Source organism: Notothenia coriiceps, unplaced genomic scaffold (assembly GCF_000735185.1).
Source record: "Notothenia coriiceps isolate Sejong01 unplaced genomic scaffold, NC01 NC01_scaffold00004483, whole genome shotgun sequence".
NCBI classification, from domain to species: Eukaryota; Metazoa; Chordata; class Actinopteri; order Perciformes; family Nototheniidae; genus Notothenia; species Notothenia coriiceps.
This window is the reverse complement of record NW_011337184.1, coordinates 164189-177828: the sequence shown is the minus strand read 5'-3', so window position 1 is coordinate 177828 and position 13640 is coordinate 164189. Positions and strand designations below refer to the sequence as shown.

The window sequence follows — 13640 nt, the reverse complement described above, 5'->3', positions numbered from 1 at the left end:
ACAGGGACAGTTGTAACACATGCCAGGGACGGTTGTAACGTGTTACCTTTTTTCATACTACATGACAAAAAAGAGGGAAAGCTGTCAAATTCTAAGGCAACAAGATTGTAATGGGGTTTCACCATAGACTGTATGGGTTTCACACATCCTCCAACAAACAATGAACAGAACTTAAAACAGAACACCAGATGGAATTAATCTGATTCACAGTTGTGGGAGGTGTAAAAGTCACTTCCATCTGTATAGATAGCCTATTCTACCTTAATGATGTAGACCTACCTCCTTTGAGCTGAGACCGTAGTATAAATCAGCTGCCTCCATCAGGTAGCCTCTCAAAAGCATATCTTGCTCTGTTGAGAACCAGTAGCATGGCGTGGGGAAAAAATTAGGGGAAGCCAATAATACGTCCTTTCTTTTGGGGTGGGGGGGGGTGTGGTGGTCAATGTAATAACGTAACCAGATGAGTGATTACAGCGCCCGGTATCATTTTACACACATTTGTATCATACAGATGCAGGACTTACACACGCCTGTTATCTGACTGACAGGTCCGCACTCACTCTCCAGCCGAAACTCTAATAAGCATTCATTCACAAACTAAATCAGGAGACCTTTAACGTTTTACGTCCGGTTCGCTCCTTTGTTCCTCGCTGTACGCAGCTCCAGTTTGGGCATTGGCCTGTCATCAGATTGTATTTGTTGTTGCTGCTGCAGCGGAAGTTTAGTACAATTATTTTTGATTAAATACTCCAAATCTCCACCCNAGCCTGCAGCCCGTTTTGAAGAAATGTGCCGTGCAATCAGCTCATTGCAGCCTAATGCTGTGATAAGACACACTCTTTTTTGCCAAATATCAGCATTTTCTTTCTTTTCATCTTTTTGGCACAGATTGAAGGTTGGTAAAGTGTTATAACTTATTGTTACAGGGCGACTGTCTGTGAGGGAGTGGTGTCGTTTTCACCAGAAGGTTGTGGGTTCGATCCGCCATGACATGGCCAACGGTGTGTGAATGTTCCTGTGAAATGTTAGGTCCTAGAGTAAGGTACACGTGCTGCTGTATGAAGGGTGAATGCCGGTGGAATGACAATGTAGTATGTAAAGCGCTTTTTGGAGTCTTAAAGACGGATAAAGCGCTATATAAGTACAGTCCATTTACCATTGTTCTAGAACAGTGATAATAAACAATGCTCATAATCTGTGTGTCAAAAAATGTGGCAATCCCTTTGCTGAAACAATGGTAAATGGACTGTACTTAATATAGGCTTATCCAGTCTTTAAGACCCCCCTCAAAGCGCTTTACATACTACATGTCATTCACCCATTCACACCCATTCCATACAGAGCAGTGTACATTACTCCTAGGACCTAACATTCACAGACATTCACACACGTTGGCCATGGGCATGGGCTGGGATCGAACCCACAACCTTCGGTTGAAAGACGACCACCACTCCCTCACAGGCCACAGTCGCCCTGTACAATAAGTTATAAATACCTTTACCACTTTGCAATCTGTGCAAAAAAAGATGAAAAGATAAGAAAAGCTGATATTTGGGCAAAAAAGTGGTGTCCTTATCACCACTTAAGTGGCTGCAATGAGCCTGATTGGCACGCACATTTCTTCAAAACGGGGCTGCAGGCCAGTGGCGGCGCCAGAGATTTCTTTTGGGGTGCTGTGGGGTAGACTTACGCTTCATAGAGGGTGCTAAAAACATTTGGGTTTCCATTAATGTACCGGTTGCTACAGTGAGATTTTCTACTGCAACACTCCCCACACGCACACAGTGTACCCGGCAATGTTGCAATGAAGGCTCGATAATCAGCCTCACGGCATATAGTGTAAGCAGGGTAAAAGTGCTATTTTTGTGGGGAGTGAACTCACATAGGAGGGTCCGGGGGCATGCTCCCCCGGGAAGATGTTTTTTTTAATATTTGAAGTTACAAAGCGTCATCTGGTGCACTTCATGAGAGCAAAATGAAGATATCTAGTATAAATGCCTCTCACACCCATATGAAACAGAACTGTAGACAGATTTACTTTTTCTTTATGGTATTTTACAAATCACTCCCCTTTTAGAGTCTATTCTTGTTTTATTGTCATAGTATTTCATAACTGTTTTTCATTTATTCTCTTATTTTTGTATACATATAATGATCATATAAACGTGTGCCTCGGAAATAATTGTTTACATTAATCTTGACCAAACCGTTTGAGACCCACTGAGATAACTAATCTCAGTGGGTAATCTAAACACTGAGAGAGTCCTTTACCTCACTGAGCTGAGGTTATCTTTGCCTCTCAGTCTGACAGGCGAGAGTTCTCCCTCCACCTTGTTGTTGAAAAAGCTCCTTATATCCGTTAGCGTAGCTAGCTAGCACCAGATGCTAACAACAACAATCTCCGGTACCGGTGAGCAATCTCTCTCTCTCTCTATCAAAAAAAAGTCCTCCTGGTCTCTGGCGCCCCCCCTGTCATGCCTCTGCGCCCCCCACTTTGAGAAACACTTCCAAAAGATCAACACTTGCTATAGTGCTGGCAGTGTGATTATGTCTTTAGTGTTTTTAGCTTTATGTTAGATTACAAATAAATAAGCTTTTTTCTACCTTAAAGAAAGATAAAGTACACACTAAAGCACTATTATGAACAATGCTTAACGTTAGCGGAGAATAAGGATTTGTTAAATGTTACCAATAATATTTTCAACCAACACAGAATTGCCTTTTAAACAGGGTTATACAATAGTTTACCTCTTGGGTAATAAAACTGAGAGATGAATTCGGTGTGTGAGTCTGTGTCTGTCTGCGTGTGTGTATGGCAGGGGTTCACAGGTGTTTTGAGACGAGTTTGAATACATTTCCATTTTTAAGCGAGATCGGTATGCATGAATATTTTTAAATTGGGAACCTGCACAACAGTGGCTGTCTAGATAAAGCAGTACCGGTACATGATAAAATGGGTCATGTTTTGTGCAGGTGTGAAGCACGTACACACACAGAGATGAAAACAGACGTTTGCATTGCCTCTTGTGGCTTTATGTTTGGTAGAATATATGCCATAAATGCAAAAGAAAGAGGACGGAGATGACTTTGGCTCTGATGTATAAAAGCTTAGACAGACTTGGCCTTCAGCCGAATTCTTTGATGTCGAGCTATTCCCTTTTTGATCACTTGTTTAGAAAATGTGATTGGCTTCAGCCTTTCCCGTTACCTCAATTGCCTCTTTCGCCAAGATTGTTTTAAAATTGTTATTAATGCTAGGGTCATACTCTGTGATCCCCTCGATATTTAATACAAATAATGCGGGGTGCAGAACTTTGCTCTGTCAGTTTACTGGCTGTATATTTTTAGGTTCATTTGTGATGATGCCATAAAGTGGGTGTGTGTGAGAGAGAAGGAGAGAAACAGACACAGAGAGACTAACTGTATCCACAGTAAGTCTTTGAACCGTTTAAAGGGAGCAGCGTTGGCGTTTCTCAACCCCATTAGCCATTTTGAAAGATGCAACATCGCAATTAGGCCGTTGGCACAAAGGGAAGGCGAGGAGGGAACCAGGGAGTTGTCAGGGGGCTTTACTCTGATAACAATTACAGAGAGAGTAACCCAGGAACACCAGACTTTAACTCAACAAGGACACTGCTTTTAACATTTACATTATGTTGCGGAAGAAAAAACAAGGTATTGAAAAATGCAACATGTTGCTTTTTCATTCTAGAGAAAGAGAAAGTGCTCTATCTATTCTATCTAAATAAACTAATGGTAGAATGTTACGAAGTGCATCCACAAATACTGTATTTAAAGGGGCCCTCTATTGCTTTTTGGGGTTCTCCCTTTCCTGTAGTGTGTTATAGGTTTGTGTGTTTGTGTGTGTGCAAAGGCTAAAATCCCTATGTTCCCTCCAGAGGGAGTTTCTCTCCCAAACACTCCTCCCCTACCTGAAACACCTTTATGGACATTATTTACACCTGGAACATAGTGACATCACTAGGTAACACTCACACTTCTATTGGCTAGCGCTCCAACCCTTTGGGACATCACTAAGCGCTTAACCACAACAGAGCTGGCCAGCTTACCAATCAGAGCAGACTGGGCTCTGGTTTCAGACAGAGGGTGAAAAGAGGTGCTGCACTAAACTGTTTTCATTATGCTTCTTTATACTACCCCACTACATTTTGTAAGCAAATGTTGGACTTTTTACTCCACTACATTTAATTGACACGTGAGGTAACTTTTCAGATTAGTAGCTAATACAAAAAACAAATCAACAAATAAATAAACATATAAGTAAGTAAGTATATAGCTGCGGTACACACCTTTATCAGTGTGCGTGAAAGCATCAATAACACTAATCCAGTATTTTAATATATTTCTGATTTGCCGTAATGCATTACGAGTAAGTTAAGTAGCAGTACTTCTTCCACCACGGAAAAAAAACTTAAATTCGGCTACATTGTAGTTAACATAAGCCAAATCAAATAAATACAGTATATCCAGCCCATGAGAAATCATCAACATTCTTTGAATGAAATCAGCAAATGGACGCTAATCTACATTAAAGTATAAAAACAGATATAGCTTCTCCTCGCCAGGCAATCAGAGTACAGCGCCTGGGATGGACTGAATATCATTGTCATTGCCCAAGACTAAAAGTTTGTTTTTGCTAAGATATATTTGGCAAGGAATTCACAGACTATGTCCAAAATACACCCTTGAAGCGGTGCGCCGTAATTATCAACTTGTTGAAGAAAAAGCTGAAGGACTGGGTCAACAGCAACCTTGTCAATCATGCAGTTCGTCAAAAGGAGCCAGGGTCCCTGCATGGCATTAGTCAGGTGTCTTTGTATGGGTGAGGGTGAGAGGTTGAGATTTTAATTAGCTGAGGAAGTAGGAGAGACTGCCAAGGAGAACAGGAAAGGTTAGGGAAGGCCAGGTACCGGTGGTAGATGAAGGAAGGTCAGGAAATCTAGACAGGAAGACTGTGTGCAGCCCAGCACACTCATTATTTTCTGACGGGGGGTTAGTGAGAGATAACTCTGTGCCAAGCTACAGTCTACAGAATGAAAAATTACCACACTTAGGAGCTGCAAGATTGTTGATTTCCCCTCTTTTCGGACAATGCTAATAACAGCTATTACATATAGATTGCGCTAAAGGGTTCTGGGTACGCAGTCGAAGAGGCATCAATCTTCAAGGATAATCAGGCATTTTTCAAAGCCCACGTTAAACATGATTTTGCATTATTCACGGTGAGTTCAAGGACGCAACCGATTGTATCAGGTGCACAAAAGGGGAGGGTTGTGCTACGCATGAACTGTTGTATCATATGTCGTGTACAATGAATGTGATTATGAAACTTGTGTGTTTGATTGAATTTTGAGGGGCTGGGAGAGGAGATTCCTTCCCTCAGGTGTTCACAACAAGGGTTGCAGTGCAGCAGCAGCAGCTCGAAGGAATCCAAACTCCTCTCAGCATTTATATTTAAAAGATAGCAGGAGGAACTCAAGAGCAATATAGGAATTGAGATGAACAGGTTTATTTTCTCACAAAAAGCAACATCCTTATTACCAAGCAGTACAGCAGGTTGTTTAATGTCTAAATGTTAAAGCATTTTACATCATTACAAATGTGTTCAGTCTTCTAAGGGATATTCTTCTATTCTAACCCAGATCTGTCAAATAATCGCTCAATTTAATATGACTTTTCCCCGTCTCACCTATAATATATTCATCGTGTTTACTATCCTAGTTCAGTGTGTTGACAGGCAGAGAATTTTGTAATGCTTTTTGTAGTGACATCCCTCTTTTTATTGGTGTACATTTTTGTACTTATTTATTTAAATGGTGTTTTAACATCTTATTCTATTTATTTGTTTTTTCTTCTGTCTTCCTTTGTTTTACTGAGAGGGCTATCTGTCGTGAACTTTTGGATCACTATTTATTTTATTGTACTTTTTTATTATCGTACCTTTTTCACATCCTTGTATTCCTTGAATCGTTATATTATGTTTTTATGTGTGCAAAAAGGTTCCAACATTGACCTGAATATAATTTCTCTTGATTTTATTTTGTAAGCTGCACTTAGTGAATTAAACGCGCTATACAAATAAAGTTGTTTTATTATTATTAAAAAACAGAAAAGTGTTACCATAGAATGATACAAAAGACAGTCACTGAGAGTGAACAGGTAACTAAAGGAAGTGCATTAAGACTTTAATACCTTCATCTTGATGGAAGCACTTAACCAAAGAGTTGGACTTTTAACACTTTGTTGTAACTTCTGAACAATGGAGAGCAAAGCATTGTTTTGTATTTTTGTCATGGGAACTAAACAAAAACAAATTATCAAGCCAAATAAAAAGCACATTTACAAAACTTGTATTTCAATATTTTACTATGTATTACCTTTTCAGTATCTCTGCTCAATCTATGCTCTAATGAGCTGGCTTTGTTCTCAGTGTTGTGACTGAACGTGACTTTGTTTTCATCGCTTACAGACGACAGAAGGGGAGGTTGAGACTTGTGCTGGAGGAGACAAATAAAAAAGGTACCATTCTGTTTATATCACTGATACCAAGTGACAATTTAAATCAACCGTCACAGAGTGTGTCTCGCATTTTAGTGTAATTCATTTAAAACGCTGCCAGAATTTTTTATTCAGGACTTGCTGGTACACTAGGTCAGAGAGATTTACTGCTGTTAGATGTCAGGAAATAAAAAGCTGTCCAGCAGTTAATCATCACAGTTTAAGAGATGCGGGTGTTCGTCCCTAATGACACTTGCAGCACTGCAGCCTCCACACTCACCGTGCTCTGTAAATCAACCCTCTAACAGGGGACAGCAATTTGACGACTGCTACAGTGAATGAAGTTGCGATCATAGGGGTTCACAAAAAAACTTACTTGGATGTAGTTCGGCCTGAGTGTTGCCAGGGAAAAAAGACGTTGCCGACAGCTGCTCGGTAGCTGTAGACACCCAAAAGTCCGAGGGCGAGGGCAACCTTGGAAACCCATGAGCATCGTCTTTGAACCAGGAGGTAGATAAAAACCAAACAGAAAGCAGCCAGCAGGGAGAGAACGGTCCGGTGTTCAGAGCTGGAATACATAACAAAGAAGCAGACAGGTGTGGGGTGAAGAAAAGGCTGCAGTCTGATATGGAGTTCATTTAAAGCACCATTATGTGACCTTTTAACCCTAAAATAATAACTTTTAAATAATTGTAATGTTACTTTGTATCAAGAACATTGGTGTCTCTGTCAGTCCCACTTTAGGCCCTGAATCAAAGTGATGTGCAAAAATGAGCGGTATGTAGCGCGTTAGCCTGTCGAATATCCGAGTTGTAATTAATCCACTTAATTTAGTTAATAGTAAACAACAAAAGTGACTAACTGGTATGATAATATTTTGTTAAAGGGGGCACTATCTTGCAAATGTTCAGGTTCATATTTGTATTTTGTGCCTCTAGTGTCTCCATGCTTTCATGTTCAAAAAGCTCTTTATTTGTCTCATACTGCCTGTGCTGCAGCACCTTTTTTCACCCTCTGTCTGAAACCAGAGCCCAGTCTGCTCTGATTGGTTAGTTGGCTGGCTCTGTTGTGATTGGTCAACCGCTTAGAGATGTCAAGCCCATTTGACTATCACGTAATGTATTGGAGTGCTAGCCAATAGAAGCGCATTTTTTACATAGTGATGTCACTATGTTGCGGAAGTAAACACAGGCTAAACTGAATGTGTGTCAGGCGGACAATTTAAATGCGCAAAAAGCTAAAAAACATGCATACTATAACGGAGTGTGGCGGATACACCTTTAATGTGCAAAAGTATAAAAAACGTTTACATTTAAAAAAGGTCTGAATAACCCTTCTAGACACCTTTTTGCAATATGTAACTTCTATGTCATTCAGGTGATGTTTTCTAACTATCCCTCTGATACTCTCCTATTGCTCTGCCTTGGTTCTAAAACATTTACAGTTTCCTGATAGACAGAAAAGTGTTCTTGTTGCTAAAGAAAACGCTAACTGCTAACTGCTGCTATCTCAGTTTGCCCTGCTGCCAGGACTGCTTTCTTTGATCACCTGGGGAATGTAGGTGTTTACACAGCTAGCACACAAGCTTTGAATGCTGGGAGGAGAGGATTTCCAGGCCTTGGGCAATGGGGAATGCTGGCAAGGAGCAAGTGAGAGCTTCACACATTAAAAAGCAGCAAGACAGATGCAGGGAAGGCCTTTTTGCTGTTGCACTATTAAGAAGATTAGCTGGTTTGCTATATCTTGTGTTTTTGCACTTGCTTCATGTTTAGCTGCGCTAGCTAAGGAATTTTCTCGGGAAATTGAACGTATAACGTTACAGTTGTCCGTAGTTACAACAGTCCGTAGTTACAACAGTGGTGTTTCAATGAAGAGCACAACATCGGAGGAAAATGAAACATGCTGTTGCTTTACAACACATAAACAGTTCATTTTGTATCTATTTTGACACCAAAATCAAATAAGCAAAAATTCATCAGGTTATTTGATCAATCAAAGAAGAAAGAGCAACACTTTAAGCACCGTAGACTTTGAGCAACAGAGAACATTTTGATGAGATGAAACACAGCCAGTTATACTGTATCCTCAAGCAGTAGTTTAAACTTTAAAGAGGCACAGAACTCCAATTGTTCACTGGATTTCAGGCAATATACAGTAGTATGAAATTACACTTCCACTGAGCACACACAGGTAATAAGACCTCAAAGGGCATATATCAGAGTTGAAAAGAAGCTGTGTATTTGGACGTTCTGTGGATCAGATAGGATGAGGCGTAACACTACCTAGATCTCATTATCTGAGCAACAGGCAGTGCGGTAGCAAGAAAGGGCAACGCTGGACAGGGAAAAGGTCAGAATTCACATCTCTATTCCACAATGCATGTTGAAGAACAAACCATAATCCCCTGCCCCATTCTGTTGACGGAATATTAATGGCTCTGAAACAGTCGGTTTTACTGAGAAATCACCTCGTTTTCTACAGACCAAGCAATCACAGAAAGCTATTTTCCCTCCTTGAATTTTCTAAAAAGAAATGCTAAGTGGATGGTCCTGTCAGCTTCTCAGCCAGAAAAACACCCTTTAAAATGTTTCGGTGTCAGGAGCAAAGACTTGTATAACGTGAACACCTTACACCTTTCTAAATGTCACTGACTGATCACTAAATTGTTCAGGGATTTATTTTGCAGTCAAGTGTAATTTCCTAGAATATTTCACTCAACCAGCTTCTCCTCAACCATGAAGTATTTCCTATATTTCCCATAATGGCCTTCAATTTTCACCAGAGAACAGGAGTGAACTTGTGCAGGTGGAAAGACAAAAAGGATTGTCACCTGATTGTGTTCCAGTCTACTGAGGCTACTTTGTCTTTGGACAAATTGGTCGCTTTTTCTTACAATTAATTTATGTCTGTGAGACTGCTGAATGGTCGTACTTAAAATAGTAAAAGAAGCCTATTATCTTGAATTCTCTGTAGCTGTGTTGAAAAGTCCCTCTTATATTTTTCTGTCACCTATATGTTCCCACCTATCCGCATGAAAAAGGCTAATAATTCTGCCTTGTCTTATGGGTTTTATGTCCAATATACTTCAAGATAAGCGTCTGAACACTAATATAATCACTCTATAAATCCAGCTCTTTTGTGTTGTTTAAAGGGAACTCCATTACTTTAAAGGTACTAAAGAGAAATAGAGAAACAAACCACTCAATCTTTTTGCTATTCATAGTGTGTGTCTTTTCCCTGGGGATCCTCTCAGTAATCACATAGCTGCCAAGAGTAATTCAAAATCAGCCAGGTAGCTGCTGCTTTTAACACTATTCTTTCTGCTTTGCTGCCTCCTCAAAACATCCAACTTTTACAAGCCAACTTAGCTTGCCAGCTGTGTAGCACTGTTAAACTAGTTTGGTTCAATAAGCCTAGCTAACAGAACCTAATCTATGCTCTCTGATTAAATCCATTTTTAACACATTTGAACTTTTCCATACCATATATTCAAACAACACTTGGAAAACTGGATTTAATAACTCCTCCTCACAAATATAAATAGATTTCTAATACAAAAATCTCTTTATACTTAAATATTTCATATTATACTTTCGTGATTGTCTTATGCTTCTGTTCTGTGACGTAGTCTTCAGTGAAATTAAGAAGCCTTTTCTGTTCTAAAGGAATTGGAATGTCCTTTTAAAATAGATTTAATCTTGTAACCAATGGTATTTGTTGTGAATTGTCATGGCCATACTGTATTTGATTTATTTTGCACAGCTTCCTTTTGAAAAAGAGGTGTTGATGTCAGTGAGATTACCTGTGTGAATAAAGCATTTGCTAAGAGGCTATTGCTATTGGCTGACGCAAGGAGTGGGGATTGTTAAAAACGCCACTATCATGACCAGACATGAGGAGTCACTGGCAAAAAAAAAATGAAATAAAATGACTGTCATGTTTTAATCTCTTTTTGAATGATTAATTAAAGAGGAACAGTAAACCCTACCTGTTGAGCCAGTGTCCCATGTCAGGAAGATGAGCCCACTGCACCCCGGTCTGGTTGAGGGAGCGCAGCAGTCGGCAGCAGAGCAGAGTGAATGGCGGTGTGGCTAACGCTAGCCACTTCTCTGAGTAAATCACTGCCTTGGGAGAGGGGTGAAAGTCTTTGGAAGGGAGGATAGACTCTTCTTCGTCTCCAGTGCCTCTCTGCTCTCTGAAGTACTTGCGGCAGACGTCCTGAAAGACGGCGAGGCAGAGGGTGTTGAGCAGGAAGTACCAGGTTTGGTGCTCTTCCTCCACGAAGCTGCTGGCCGCCAGGCTGAGAGTGTGTCCCACCGTGCCGGCCAGCAGCAACACGTCCAGCTCCGACAGCGACCACTCACTGCCAATGCTCCTCAATGGAGACTGTTGAAGAAAACAAAAGTGCTGTTAGAGCAAAAACAATGTGTTTTGAGGTTAGAGTACAGAGCCGACGACATTAATATGTTGCTTCTGTCTAAAGAGGCATTGTATTTATCTTGTTTTTTTTTTTATCTAGAGCATCTCTGTGGTCCAATTATATTTGAGTTACTTTTTATTTGAGTTTTTTTTAACGACCATTATACCTTGATACCAACTACAAATAGTGCAAAAAAATTCAAGGATAATAACCATAACATTCTGACTGGACGCTACACCAATTTGTAACCCCCAGTTAAAGTTATAATTGTTCCACTCAGTGGGTTAATCATTTAGATCAAACTACTGCTTTGGTGATTCATGCCAAATTGAAAAGAACTCATCTAGTGATTCTTGTTTTCGACCACTTACTGTACACCTGCCTAATTATCTTACCAACATACTCACACTCAAATCAAATGTGTCTATTGATGCGTACTGCATATTTCTCCCAAGAAATATTCATCTTTTGTTTTTTTAAGAATACACAAGATTCAGTCATGTCATTTTACGGCATGTGTCTCATATAGGATTTTTGTTTGGCCATATTGCAGCAGAGAGTGACCGTGAGCTGTCATTCATGAATTGTGGTCATCACTAATGTATATTTTAATCCCATTTTAAAAAATTGGTGTTTGGCCAATCATGTACTTGTATGCAAATTATTTGGTTCGGTGACGGCATACAAAGAAAGTTCAAGTGAAGTTCAGCACCAGTCTTATAGCCAAACAAACAAATCCAGACATGTATCTTAAGAGATCACCTCTATGACACTGAGAGGCTGAGATTGCATTTACACTATCTGCAGACTTCAGCACCTGGTCACTGTGGGATTACTCTGTTCTCATTCATAACACTCCGTTCGATGTCTCACTATGGGATGCGCCTCAACGCGGAGCAAACAGAAGCATCAATCTCATTACGCCAATCCTGATTGGCTGGTGATCTTGACGTCAGCGTCAGGGAATCCACCCACCCTATAAGTAGCTTGCGCCACGTAGCAGCGTCATTCAAACACCTCTTCTCGCTTCAGAGCACATCTCGACATATCAGTAGCAGGGCTAGCTTAACAGTCCACAGACTGAACCCAAAGCTAACTTTCGGTCGACGGGTGCTCGCCGGCTACTTTTCTGCTTCGCAAGAAGACTGTTAATACTAACACACCAGTTAGTATTGCAATCTACCTCGCCGTTTCTTTCTTCGGAAATAAAGGTAAGGTTTTGATTTTTCAAGCTAGTGACACACCTGTTGCTAGCTTGCCTTCCCTCACTACCGACACCACGGTAGCAAGGACTTTTTTTCTTTTTCTCTCTCACACCAGAGGAGGAGAAGATAAAAAGGTATTAACACACCAGTTAATATTCTTTGAGAATAAAATTCTACACCGTCGCTTTTTCTCCGGATTAACGACAGGTGGGAAAAAACTTTTTTCTCAGCAACGTACCTGTTACGAGCGGGTCCTCTCCACGCCGTCACCAGGCGAACGAGATGGACGCTTCGTCCCCACACCAGAGGAGTCAGGACTCGGAGTCGGCTCTGCGGCTGCGGTTTGGAAGATATTCGGGGGCAGCAGACTCACACGAGGTCTGCCTCCTGGCCTCGGGTGGAACTACGCCAGGAGTATCGACGAACCCGGCTCCCGCTTCACCATCAAGGCCCGCCGGACGAGCTAGCACCAAGCTAGCTTGTCGGGATACAGGACCCCCTCATGTTCCACTGTTTCGCCGCCGGATCAAGACATTGGGGCGCCGCCGCAGTAAATTGACCCGCCGCGTGTCAGGCTGGGGCTCAATAACGAAGCGCAGCCGCTGAACCGGAGCCCGCGCGTGTCAGGCTGGGGGGCCCGGTGGCGGCAACAGGCCGCTGAGAGCGCCGCCGCGCTGTGTAAAGCTGGGCTCCCAACTGGACCCTACCATGGTGTCGTCCCGCGGAGATTCCTGAGTTGACTAACATGGAGACAAGAGATGCCTCTAGGTCCTCCCTTGTCCGACCTCGATGAGCAAGAAGATGATATCTTCGTGCATCCAGCTCAGGCCAACAGCCGGGAGCGGATGGTCTGCTCTCACCGGGCGGTAGCCGCACCGCTTTCGCCCGTCTGAGTATGGACCTGCAGGCCGTGTGTCAACGCGCCCGCCGCCTGACACCCATGACACTGAAATGGCCAAGTGGACCTCCAGTCTCGCTTAGGGAGGAAGACTTTGCCCCAAGCAAGCGAGGACAAAAGAGGCAGCTCCTCCAGTCTTCCCTGAGAGCTGTGATGAGGTGTCGGTTCTCGTGGAGAGACCGCCCTTCAAGTAATATAGGCCCAATCCAGTGGTGGCCTCATCCCTTGGGACTTTGACGGCCTGGTTATGGAGAGGCTCGGCCTGCCTCCGCATGCCGCCCATGGAACCGCTTGGTGGCAGCCCATACCCAACCGAGGCGCTCCGACATCAAGCAGGAACCCCACGCTACCGGTGAAGGCAGATCCGAGTTTTCCCAGTCAGCGAATGACGACGGCCTATATAAGCTCGCAGGCGTTTCCGCCAGGGCACTACAACTACCTCATTGCGACCGCCTACCAGGCGGAGCTCTGCAACGCCTGTCGATGCAACCTGGCCGGCCGTATGGGACCGAATTCGCAGCATCACGACAATTTGTTTGCCCCGGTGTGCAGCGTCTGTGCAAGTTCAGGCACGGCAAAGTCATGGCATAAATGGTGA

The 13640-nt window shown here is 42.3% G+C and overlaps 2 protein-coding genes across 2 annotated transcripts in view; one reads left to right on the top strand and one right to left on the bottom strand.

Moving 5' to 3' along the window:
* Positions 1-6986, bottom strand: part of pigg (phosphatidylinositol glycan anchor biosynthesis class G (EMM blood group)) — a 30566-nt gene extending 23580 nt beyond the window's left edge. Inside the window, exons 1-2 of the mRNA XM_010767501.1 lie at positions 6896-6986; positions 6399-6518 (exon numbers count right to left, since the gene is read on the bottom strand). The gene's annotated coding sequence lies outside the window, so the exon portion shown is untranslated. The remainder of the gene's footprint in view (positions 1-6398; positions 6519-6895) is intronic.
* The window catches only part of adprs (ADP-ribosylserine hydrolase), a 22108-nt gene that overhangs the window by 2423 nt on the left and 6045 nt on the right, over positions 1-13640 (top strand). The gene's annotated exons all lie outside the window — the stretch shown is intronic.